Source organism: Crocuta crocuta, unplaced genomic scaffold (assembly GCF_008692635.1).
Source record: "Crocuta crocuta isolate KB4526 unplaced genomic scaffold, BGI_CrCroc_1.0 scaffold282, whole genome shotgun sequence".
Classification (NCBI taxonomy): Eukaryota; Metazoa; Chordata; class Mammalia; order Carnivora; family Hyaenidae; genus Crocuta; species Crocuta crocuta.
This window is the reverse complement of record NW_027529174.1, coordinates 1,649,132-1,661,776: the sequence shown is the minus strand read 5'-3', so window position 1 is coordinate 1,661,776 and position 12,645 is coordinate 1,649,132. Positions and strand designations below refer to the sequence as shown.

At 40.5% G+C, this 12,645-nt stretch overlaps 1 pseudogene; it reads left to right on the top strand.

The window, feature by feature from the left end:
* Positions 1-7,853: 7,853 nt before the first annotated feature.
* LOC144226319 (nucleoside diphosphate kinase B-like) lies at positions 7,854-8,206 on the top strand (annotated as a pseudogene).
* The last annotated feature ends 4,439 nt before the right edge of the window (positions 8,207-12,645 follow it).

Here is a 12,645-nt window from a genome sequence, read left to right as displayed (position 1 = left end):
CTTGTACTTTTCCCTTCTTTCCTTCTTTCTTTCTTTCTTTCTTTCTTTCTTCCTTCCTTCCTTCCTTCCTTCCTTCCTTCCTTCCTTCCTTCCTTCCTTCCTTCCTTTCTTTCCTTTCTTCCTTTCTTCCTTTCTTTCTTTCTTTCTTTCTTTCTTTCTTTCTTTCTTTCGTTCGTTCGTTCGTTCTTTTTTTCTTTCTTTCTTTCTTTCTTTCTTTCTTTCTTTCTTTCGTTCGTTCTTTCTTTCTTTCTTTCTTTCTTTCTGGAGTGGGGGGTGAAGGGAAAAGAGTAAAGGGGACAGAAGATCCAAAGCAGGCTCTGCACTGACAGTAGCGAGCCTGAAGTTGGGCTTGAACTCACAAACTGCGAGGTCATGACCCGACCCAAAGTTGGATGCTCAATAGACTGACTACCCAGATGTCCCTTGTATTTGTACTTTCTTAAAAACAAAACAAAATGAAATTTTAAAAAATCCCAAAGCTCAGGTTCTGCTTAGAGATATCAAGACTTGTCCAAAGATACTCATTCAGGTGTTTAACAATGTCCAAGCCCTGGCCAGCCCTACCTACAACCCTTTCTCTGCCCATGGCTCTCAGATAGTTTGATATGCTCATGCTGCCTATGAGGCCTTGGTACAAAGGACTGTGCTAGACTATGTCTTAGTATGTACCTATAGTATAAGGCCCCAAAATGCCAAGATTCTGCCTGTAGCCTGGTACATGTTCCACATCTTTGATCATTTATATCCTATTGAGCCCAAGTTGGTGTGATATACCATAGACATGATCTTTGAAGCTGGCCCCTTGCTGGCCCTGAAACATTCTGTGTAGACACAGAACCAGCCTGAAAGATCAGGTTGCCTGGGATTGGGTGATAAAGCCTTGAGAGGCACTAAGCTGGCTCTTCTCCATAAGGAAGAGCACAGTGCACCACAAAGGGCAGGAGTTGGGTGCCCTGGAATGGGTTGACTTGGCAGATTAGCATCAAAACTAGAGGGTGCAGGAGGCTCTTTCCTGCCTGCTCCAAGCCAGCCACAAGGTCTGTGTACTGGTCTTGTATACAAAGCTGTTCAAATAGTGAGGTCACAGGGTATTCTTGCTGTCCTCCTGCTAATGCAGGATCCCAGCTCCCTGCAAAATCCTCCATGCATGTCACCTTTTTTTTTCTTTAGGGAGAGAGAGACCAACACATGTGGGTGGGGGAGAGGCAGGGGGGAAGAGAGAGAAAGAGAGAGAGAGAATCCCAAGCAGGCTCTACACTCAAACTGGAGCCCAACACAGGGCTCCATCTGATGACACTGGGACCATGACCTAAGCTGAAATCAAAAGTCAGATGCTTAACCAACTGAAACACTCAGATACCCTCCCACCTTTTTTTAACTTTTAACTTTTGTATATGCTTGTAATCTTAAATCTGATCAACCACAGGGAGTTTCCCTTGGGTCCCTATGATCAAGTCAATTCAGTTATAGTGTTATGTCCCTGAACTCTGTTGTCAGTGTACTGTACTGTTTCCCTGTGCTACTGAAGTGCAGGGTAAAGTAGGGGAGAGCACCCTGTCTTCCACTTTAGATTATACTTTGTTATTCACATGTGGCAGTAGTGTCTTAGGCCAAAAAATGGCCCTGTGGATGCAATGGAATCCGTGAATGTTACCTTATTGAGAAAAATATTTCAAGCACCTACACCTGCAATTGTATCAGGTGGAGGTAAGGCCATTTCTCTGAGATAATGAGAGATGGAGAGAAATTTGTAGGTAACAGCCCCCATGGTGCCCTCATCATTCACCACTTTGCTAAAAAGTAACCCATCCCTTTGTCCACACATAAACACCTTAATGACTCCTCGTGAATTCAATGACTATCTAGAGGTTTTTATTACATATTCTTCACATCTCTATTAGTGTTGTCTGGATTAATTTGAACGCGTCTCTGAGATGGATTTTCAAATGACGTATGGTGGCCTTCACAAATGGACATATGGGCTGGATGATGGGGATGATGATCAGTGGCATCCTAATAACCACCAGAAATAGAGTAAAATTATTTTCATCAAACCTACATGCAGAACGCTGTGTGATGAAAAGGGCAGGGACCCAGGGAGTACAGCAGCAGCAAAGAAAATCAAAGGCTAAATCCACCTTGACCCTATTTGTGAGGCTAGATTGACATTCTCAAGAAGTGCCCCTGACAAATTTACTTTTTTCTTGGTTTCCTTTTCCCCAAGGGTTAAGAAGTGCCCCTCCCTGGGTAGATGGTGCTCCCCTGGAGTACCAACTATGCAATGATGAATGAAAGAGTGATGTGCTGGGTATTTTCCATTCTATCCTACCAGATCTACTTTCCATTCTATTCTGTGCTTTACTGGGCTGATATTTATGAACTGTATCAACAAGGATCCCTGGTGCCTTGAATTTGAGTTGGGTTAGGAAAGTGGGAGGCAATAGCAGAAGATCAGAAGTGGGAGAAGAGAGAGGTTGAGGTATTTAGTCCACTCGCTCCCTTCCTGCTGGGCTTCATTGACTGCGTTCCTCTGCTAAAGGCCCAAGCTGGTCAGTCCCTCTTCTTCTTCTTCTTTTAATAATTTATTGTCAAGTTAGATAACATATAGTGTAGTGTTAGCTTCAGGCGTAGATTCCCATTATTCATCACTTACATACAATACCCAGTGTTCAATCCAACAAGTGCCGTCCTCAATGCCCATCACCCGCTTTCCCTGCCCTCCCAGCCGTCTACCCCCATCAATCCTCAGTTTGTTCTTTGTATTTAAGAGTCTCTTACAGTTTTCCTCCCTCTCTGTTTGTAACTTATTTTTCCTTCCCTTCCCCTATGGTCATCTGTTAAGTTTCTCAAATTCCATACATGAGTAAAAACATATGATATACTGTTTTCTGACTTACTTCACTTAGCATAATACCCTCCAGTTCCATCCACGTTGTTGCAAATAGTCCCTCTTCTTAGCTGCTCTGTCTGAGCTTTGTAAATTTTTTTAATGTTTATTTTTGAGAGAGAGAGAGAGAGCGCATGAGTGAGGGAGGGACAAAGAGAGACATGGAATCCAAAGCAGCCTCCAGGCTCTGAGCTGTCAGCACAGAGCCCGACATGAGGCTCAAAATCACAAGCCATGAAATCATGACCTGAGCAGAAGTCTGGCACTTAACAGACTGAGCCATCCAGACGCTCCTCTGTCTGAGCTTTGTAACCACTTTTCTTCACAGTCTCTTTAGACTCCAGGGTGAAGTTCTAGGCCTGGGGGCAGGTGGAGGGGGCAGGTCTCAGCACCTCTTGTTGGTTTCCCTTAACTCTACCCACACCTTTGTAAATAGGTTTTTATTAAATCTGCCTCCATTGCTCTTTGTTGGTGTTGCATCTGTCTGTTGCAGGATCCTTACTGATCTAAGTCATAGGGTGCCTATAACACAGCAAAGGTGGGGCACAGCCCAGGTGCCAGGACCCTTGGCTTTGGTAGTTCCCTTTCCATTTGGAGGATAAAGCAACGCTGCCTGGTTCTTCTTAGCTTTAGATCCTGTGCACAGTCAAGTACACCTGTGAAGGAATGAGCTGCAGAAAGTTTTAAAAATGGACTATTGCCATTAGTGTCGTTAGCAACTCTCTTTGGATTTCAAATATTTGTTCAAGAATGAGAAGTTTGGCCTCTTTCCCTAAGATATCCAATCACATAACACTGAGAGGGAAAGCCAGTAGTCAGCAGAAATAAATACAGCTTGGTCAGTTTTGTTACTATTAAGCTTTCTGCCAGGTTTTAAAACACTGAAAAGAACACAGTTTTCAGGCCTCAGGCAAGGTGCTCTGTGCTTGTGCAGTTGAGAGGATAACAGCAGATGACAAAAGATCAGAGATACCATCTGCCTCCACCTACATCTTTAACTTGGTGTCCCATACCTAATGGCTCCTGCAACATGCTCAACACTTAAGCACTAGCTCTTCTGCTGGTTGAGAAATGCATACAATCAACTTTTTACACTGCATTAAAAATAAAGTGGAGTGGTAAGTTTAACATGGCCCAGGGTGGTGGGCCAGCACTGAAAAGCAGTGGAATCAGGTGCAAGCCTGGTGTGTAGGGTCTGGGCTGCCTCAGAGCTGCCTCATCAGTGTTAGCTCAACCTGAATGAAGGTGACATTTCCACAGCAGGATCCAAGGAGATTCTGATCTCCCTTCAGAAAGAGTGCCCTTCTTAGGTTGTTTTCATTCTTTCTTTTTCATCAGAGTTCTACAAGCAATAATATCAATAGACTTGTTTTCTTTTTCTTTCCTAGACTAGCACTGAAAGTACTATTGAGTATAAATAAAAAAGGACCATTTGGCAAAATTAATCTCTGTGATAGCAGTCAAAATAGTGTATACCTTCAGCTGGTAAAGAGCATGTGTGTTTGTAAATTCAAGCAACACTAGATTTTTGCACTTTACTGCATGTAGATTATATCTCAATTTTTAAAAAGGGTCATATGAGACAAGCTACTTAATAATGATACTGTATATAAATAAGTCTTTCCTTCTACTTCTAGATCTGCCACAGATCTCCCCTCCATACTGCTGATCACTGATGAAAACTCCAATATGTAATCCACTTGATATAATTTTTTTAAAAAAATAGTTATGGAGTCACAGGAAATCACAAAAAATTATACAGGGAAGACCTGTGCACCCATCTACCTTCTGCCCCCAAAGTTAGCATCTTGCATAACTATAAGATAATATCAAATTTATATTAGTACAACCCAAAAACTCACTTAGATTTTATCAGTTATACATGCATTCTCATGTGTATGTGTGTATGGTTGTATGCAATCTTGTCACATGTGTAGATTCATGTAACCACCACTACAATTAAGATACAGAACTGTAATTCAATAAAACCTGATAGGATTTTTAACAGGAGAAAAAGTAGTATTTATAGTCCTCCTCCATCTTCCTCAAAGAAAAATGGTCCCGATTTATTTTCTGTTCTGTAATATACAGAGTGGAGTGATGACTGGGGAAAACAGAGACCTCTTGTTTCCCTGGATGACTGTATTGATCCAGGGGTAAGTGTGCAACCCAACTGGGTATTTGGCCCAATCAAACAGAGTGGGGGATTATGAGTACATGTTTGGGAGAGACATTTTCACACCTCTCTTTAAGGTACACTAGGTAAGCCTTAATAAGGAAGAACTGCTGTGTAACTCTGATGATTCTGGCAGATAACTTAAAACCCTAAGGAAAATCTACATTAGGATGAAGCTGAAGACAGCATAGTGAGTTTTTGAGGACATCATTGAGAAACTGGTCCACACCATTACTGGAGTCAATCCTAACTCTAGACTTACCCTCCAGGGACACGGTGAGATCTCTTATCGTTTTAATCAGTCTAAGTTAGGGTCTTCTGTATCTTACAGTCAAAAGCAAGATAGGGGCACCTATCTGTCTCAGTTGGAAGAGCATGTGATTCTCGATCTTGGGGTTGTGAGTTCAAGTCCCAAGTTGGGTGTAGAGATTACTTAAATAAATAGACTTATTTTAAAAAACAAAAGCAAAATAGGACCACCTGGATGGCTTAGTCAGTTAAGTGACTGACTCTTGGTTTTGGTTCAGGTCATGATCTCCTGGTTCATGGGTTTGAGCCCTACATTGGGCTCCACACTGGCAGCATGGGGTCTGTTTGGGATTCTCTCTCTCTGCTCCTCCGCTGCTCTGCCCTCCCTCTCTCTCAAAATAAGTAAATAAACTTTTTTTAAAAAGGCAAAATAATGCAAGAGTATTACAAAACAACCCACAGCCAATATTATATCTAATAGTGAAAAACTGAATGCTATCTCCCTCAGTTTAGGAATAACACAAGAATGTCTGCTCTTACTACCTCTATTCAACATCACTTAATATTGCTAAGATGGCAGTACTCCCCAAACTGATCTACAGATTCCACCCATTCCCTATCAGAATCCTGGCTCCCTTCTTGCAAAAATTGGTAAGCTAATCATATGGAAATTCAAGGGACTCAAAATATCCAAAACAACCTTGAAAAAGAAGAACAAAGAAGACTCAGTGATTTAAAAACTTACTATACTTTCTATATATGTCTCCTGAAGAAAGGGGAAAAAAAACAAAAATAAACTTTTAAAACTTCATCAAAATAAGAAGCTCTGCACAGCAAAGGAAACAATAAACAAAACTAAAGGACAGCCTATGGAATGGGAGGAGATATTTGCAAAAAAATGTCTGATAGGGTTAGAATCCAAAATATATAAAGAAGTTACAAATTTCCACACTCAAAAAGTGAATAGTTTAAAAATGGGCAGAAGACATGAATATATATTTTCCCAAAGACATATAGATGGCCAACAGACACATGAAAAGGTGCTCATTATCACTCATCATCAGTGCAATACAAATCAAAACTACAATGAGATATCACCTCACACCTGTCAGAATGGCTAAAATCAACAACACAAGAAACAACAGGTGCTGGTGAGAATATGGAGATAGGGGAACCCTCTTGCACTGTTGGTGAGAATGCAAACTGGTATACCCACTCTGGAAAACAGTATGGAGGTTTCTCAAAAAATTAAAAATAAAACTACCCTAGAATCCATCAGTTGTACTACTAGGTGTTTATCCAGAGAATACAAAATTACTATTCAAAGGAATGCATACACCCCAATGTATATAGCAGCATTATCTATAATAGCCAAACTATGGAAACAGCCCAAGTGTCCACAGACTCAAGAATGGATAAGGAAGATGTGGTGTATATATATATATATACAATGGAATTTTACTCAGCCATAAAATAAATAATAAAATCTTGCCATTTGCAATGATGTGGATGGAGCTATAGAGTATCTGTAAGCTAAATAAGTCAGTCAGAGAAAGACAAATACTATATGATTTTACTCATATGCAGAATTTAAGAAACAAATGAGCAAAGGGGGAAAAAAACATAGGCAAACCAAGAAACAGACTCTTAACTATAGAGAGCAAACAATTGATTAACCATAAATTAAATGGTTAATCAGAGAGGATGTGGGTGGGTGGGGACGGGTGAAATAGGTGATGGGGATTAAGGAGAGCACCAGGTGTTATATGGAAGTGTTGAATCACTATATTGTACACCTGAAACTAATATAAAATGTATGTTAAATAGCTGAAATTTGAATTAAAAACTTTAAAAAACTTACTACAAAGCTTCAGTAACCTAGGCAGTATAATACTAACATAAGGATAGATATATAGATCAATGAAATTGAAATGGGAATCCAGGAAAAACGCTTATATTTATGGTCAATTGACTTTCAACAAGGGTGCCAAGACAATTCAATGGTTATAGAATAATCTTTTCACCAGATCATTCTGAGACAAATGGATATCCACATACAAAAAACGCCAACATCATACCATCTACAAATATTATCTCAAAATTGATTAAAGACCTGAATGTAAGAGCTAAAACCATAAAACTTTTTTGGGGCACCTGGGTGGCTCAGTTAGTTGGGCGTCCGGCTTTAACTCAGGTCATGATCTCACAGTTCGTGGATTTAAGCCCTGTATCAGGCTCTGTGCTGACAGCTCAAAGCCTGGACACATCTTCAGATTCTCTGTCTCCCTCTCTCTGCCTTCCCCCCCTCACACTCTGTCTCTGTCTTTCTCAAAAGTGAATAAACATTTAAAAAAATAAGAAGAAAGATAAAGCTTTTAGAAGAAAACAGGTACATATCTTCATGACCTTGGATTTTGCAATGATTTCTTATATATACACCAGAAACAAAAATACAAAAGAAAAAAATAAATACACTGGACTTCATCAAAAGTAAAAACTTTTACCTTCTCTTGAACCAGTTCCAGCCCTGCCAGCTTTGTCATGGCCAACAGGGAGCACATCTTCATTTCCATCAAGCCAGTCTACATGCAGCATAGGCTGGTGGGCAAGCTCATCAAGCTTTTCCAGCAGAAGGGATTCCACTTTGTGGCCATCATGTTCCTTCAGGCCTCTGAGGAAGCAACACTTCAGTGACCTGGAAGATTACCCATTCTTCCCTGGGTTGGTGAAATACATGAACTCAAGACTGGTGGTGACCATGGTCTGGGCAAGCTGAATGTGGTGAAGAAGGGGTGAGTAATTCTTTGGAAGATCAATGCAGCAGGTTCTAAGCTAGGCACCATTCACAAAGACTTCTGCATTCAAGTTGATAGGAACATCACTCATGGCAATGATTCAGTAAAAAGTGCTGAGAAATAAATCAGCCTATGGTTGAAGCCTAAAGAATCAGTTGACTACAAGTCTTGTGATCTTGACTGGATCTACGAATAAGAAGTGGACAAAGCATCAGTCCTCTGTAGTACCACTTGGGAGGGAGCTCTCCACATTAAGTGCATTAAAACTTCCTATCTAGGAAGTTTTCCCTCCTAGATTGAAGGACTTAGTCTCCCAATTGCTGGAAATGTGTCAAGAAGACAGTGCTCAACTGTCAGCCGTCTCTGGGGACTGTCTTTGATGATAAAAACTGCCTTGCCCAAAGTCAGCTTCTTTAAAGGACAGCCCACACTCAATGACTAATCAACACAGGGGTGTCAAGGCCCAACCCCTCACATCAACTTGGGACAGCTCTCCAGAATCATTTCAGATCCAGATCTCCCTGTGGGGTTGGCCTGAAGCTTTTTGCTGTGTCTGCATCACAACTCTACTTCTTTGTTCAATTCTGATTCCTTTCCTTCCCTTACCCTGGTGTTGATCCAAAGACTACTGTGATGTCCTACACACACACACACACACACACACACACACACACACACACACACTAGCATTTGGCTAGTGATACTTCTTGCTCCTATTGTAAAACATCAAAGGCATTAAGGGGTAGGTAGCTGAGGCCTCTAGATCCCAAAGTCAGTGGGACCAAGGTTGTCCTTATAGGATTTTTTCTTTCAATATTCTACCAGTGTAAGCTGCATACACACTGGTTACTTTACCAGTGAGCACTTAAATTAAACCAATAACATTTACACCCACACTAGAAAGGCAACATTCCTCTTTCAACAACTCTCCTCAGGTAGATCCTTATTATCAGGAAAGGGAACACTTTCTTTATTCTTTGGAAAAGAATTCTTTCCTTGTCTGTAAATGGAATAAATAAACTCTTCAAGCAGTGTAGATTCAATGAGTTAGTGTATGTGAAGCACAGAGAGGTGACCAGCATGTGGTAAGTACTATGCTTACCAAAATAAGAAATGGGAGTACTTCTGCATAGCAGCTTCCTTTCTTATCCCAGAAGGACTCCCAGACTTAATGGTTAAAGTTCTGCAGGTTACTTCTGTGGGAGGAGAGTTGCCAATTATTTCATCGTCCTTTGAGACATTTACCTGCATGTGTGGGAGAGGCTCTCTCCCATAAATGTGTTAGAACACTCTCTGTGCTCTATGATGATGTGTATTGCGTTCCTCCATGATGGGACCTATTACAACACCATCACAGAGGTATGTGCTTTGTGATTTTTGAAAGGGGTGGATTACAGCACATGGAGTTTCTTAGGCTTATTTGTCCATGAAATCCACCCTCTCCCTTTGTTGTTGAGTCATATCTGGGAATTATTTCTTGTACAGTGTCCTGTTGAACACATTTTTGGAAACCTGACCTCTTCAAGGTGATTGTTTTAATTTAGGAGAATATTTTTCCCAAATAACTGCAGGCTAGAAGTTAATCAGAGCCAGGTTTTGGCCAGGATACTAATAGTCATGACTACTCTTTATGGAGCACCTACTAGGTGCCAGGTATTGTCCTGAGAGCCTTACATGCATCACCTCATTTTACTCTATTAACAGTCCTTACAGAGATGGCCATTTTAAAGATGAGGAAATTGAAGAACAAAAAGGTTAAATAGCCTTCCAAGGTCACACAACAAGTAGTGGAGCCGAGATTCAAGGCATAACAAACCCAATCTGTTTAGTTTTCTTTATAATCCCTGTTCATTCAAGAGAACAATCCTCTAGCTATTAAAGCACATGCATACCTTTACCAAAAATTAAAAATAATATACTGTCTATTCCTTACACATGATCATTCATGGCAGTTTAGCTCCTTGGAGCCACACATATCAAATCTATCCATTCTAGAAAAAGATGTAGTGGCCAGTCTGAGCACAGGTGGCCCTGTGCTGAAGATAGTCCCCAAAGAACCATACCTCCTGATAGTAAATACTAGTGTAGTCTTCTCTAACATGAAATCTGAGCTGGCCCCATGACCCATGTATCCAATACAATGTGCCAGCAGTGACATTGTACCAGATCTAGGCCTACACATAACGAAGACCTACTAGCTTCTACTTGAACTTTTGGAAGCTCTGAGCCACCACATGAGAAGTCAGGCTACCCTCCTGAAGAGACTACATACAGAAGTCATACAGATAGAGGTCCCAGACTTCCAGTCAAATCTGCCATAGGCTCCAGACCTATGAATGATGCCATCTAGAAGGTTCCAGCCAGGTCACTATCTGACTGCAACTGCTTGAGTGGCACCAAACCACTATGTTTTAGAGTGCATTGTTGGGGCGTCTGTGTGGCTCAGTTGGTTAAGGGTCCTACTTTGACTCAGATCATGATCTGGCAGTCTGTGAGTTCAAACCCCATGTCAGGCCTGGAGCCTACTTCGGATTCTGTGTCTCCCTCTCTCTCTGCCCCTCCCCACTGGTGATCTCTCTCTCTCTCTCTCTCTCAAAAATAAATAAACATTTTTAAAAAGTGCATTGTTACACAACTATAAATAATTTAAATACAGCCTGTTGCCCCACATGAAATTCACAGAAAAAAACGTTTTCCCCAAAGGAGAACTTTCTACCCCTCATCCTTTATCTGATTAAGGTTATAAACGTGTATTTGTTTTCCTTTTGCTATTTCAGATGTGTTAGGGCCAGTTTATGGTTACAGTTCAAGCTCAAAGTACCCATCATTTTCTTATCCCCCTAGCCATCTCAGTGTGGCTCATAACCTTCATAGGGAAGTTTGCCCTTGACATTAGGGTACAGGAAGATCTCTCTCTTCCTTCCATCTTTAACTCCAAGTATCAAGGCATTCTCCATTACAGTAAATGAATTGGTTAAGTTAAACAAACCCACTTATGAAAGAGCATGTATTATGTTAAAAGTTTTACAGGTATATTGGAGTACCTGGGAAGCTCAGTCAGTTAAGCGTCCGACCCTTGATTTCAGCTCAGGTCATGATCCCAGGGTTGTGGGATTGAGTCCCACATTGGGCTTTGCACTGTCAGTGCAGAGTCTGCTTAGGATTCTCTCTCTCCCTCTCTGTCTCTCCCTTCCCTGCTTGCTCACACACACTCTTTCTCTCAAAATAAATAAATAAACATTTTAAAAAAGTTTTACAAGTATAAAAAAAGAAAGAAACTAAGCACACAGGTATGAAATTTGAAAATATTAAGCTAGAGATGTAGGCATGAAATGAGATGTAAATGTAGTAGAATAGAATACATAGTATACCTAGAAGCAAATTAAATCTTTGTTCTAATCTGACCTTACAACATGGCATTTGGTATAAGGCAAGTCCACCTTGACCACTACCTAAGGGAATCATTACTCAGTCAATGGTTATATCTGGTGGCTGTCTTGCCTAAAATATATTCTTGCAATACAGAGCAAGAGGATAGTATTTTATCACAATTTATCCAAATAACCAATTCTCAATTACCCAAAAGTGATAGCAGGGGTATGCCATAGGTTGCTGGACAAATTGTCTTCCACCAGTTAGCTCCCTCTCATCAGTCCTCAGTTCACTATTTGGTCTTCATAATGGCCTTCTATTCTTGGCCCACAATTCACAAGGTCTATAGGAAGACAATTTATATCTCTTCATTCAGTCATCCATTCATTCAACAAATATTCAGTGAGTACTTACTATAGGATAGGTAACCTTCAAAACACTGAAAACAGGGTAAAAACTGAATTCTAGCTGCCTTATCACTGCCACAATAATTATAGAACATTTTGTAAGTTCACAAAGTATATTCAAACACATTATCTCCTGTGGTATTAAATTGGTGACCAAACACTTAAATCTCTCAGAGAAGATGAGGCTAATTCCACCCACTCATCTCTAGGTTGGTAGGATTTGTTTTCAGAACTTCAGCACCATTTAATCAGGGCTATTGTGGCACTGGATCTCCAAACATAAATGATGACAGTGATGACATCTCTGCAGAGAGAGGCCTAATAGCAATTTCTTATCGATGAGTGGTCATAAATGTAGGTGATAATGCCATTGCAAAATCACCATTTATAAATAATACAATGCACTGAAAAGCTAAATGCACCTCTGAATAACAGAAGTGACGCAAGCTGAATAGAGAAATAGATGGACAGTGTACTATGATAAGTGTTTTATAAATACCAACTTACATCATGCCAAAACCTGGGTGGAAAATTAGGAGGGGAAAAAAGCTATACTCACATGTGTTTCTCTCTGGTTCCTGAGTACGTCTCAGAATTTTCCTCAAAAGGTAGTCAGACAGTTTTATACTAGAGGCCTTAGGACAATGTTCAGATTTCTTTAGGTGGACATTGAATAAGTTCTTATTGAATAAGTTCAGGCAGGCGATATTACTAAATATTTTACCAGCACCAAGAAAAGCATTTTGAACACATGGCAAT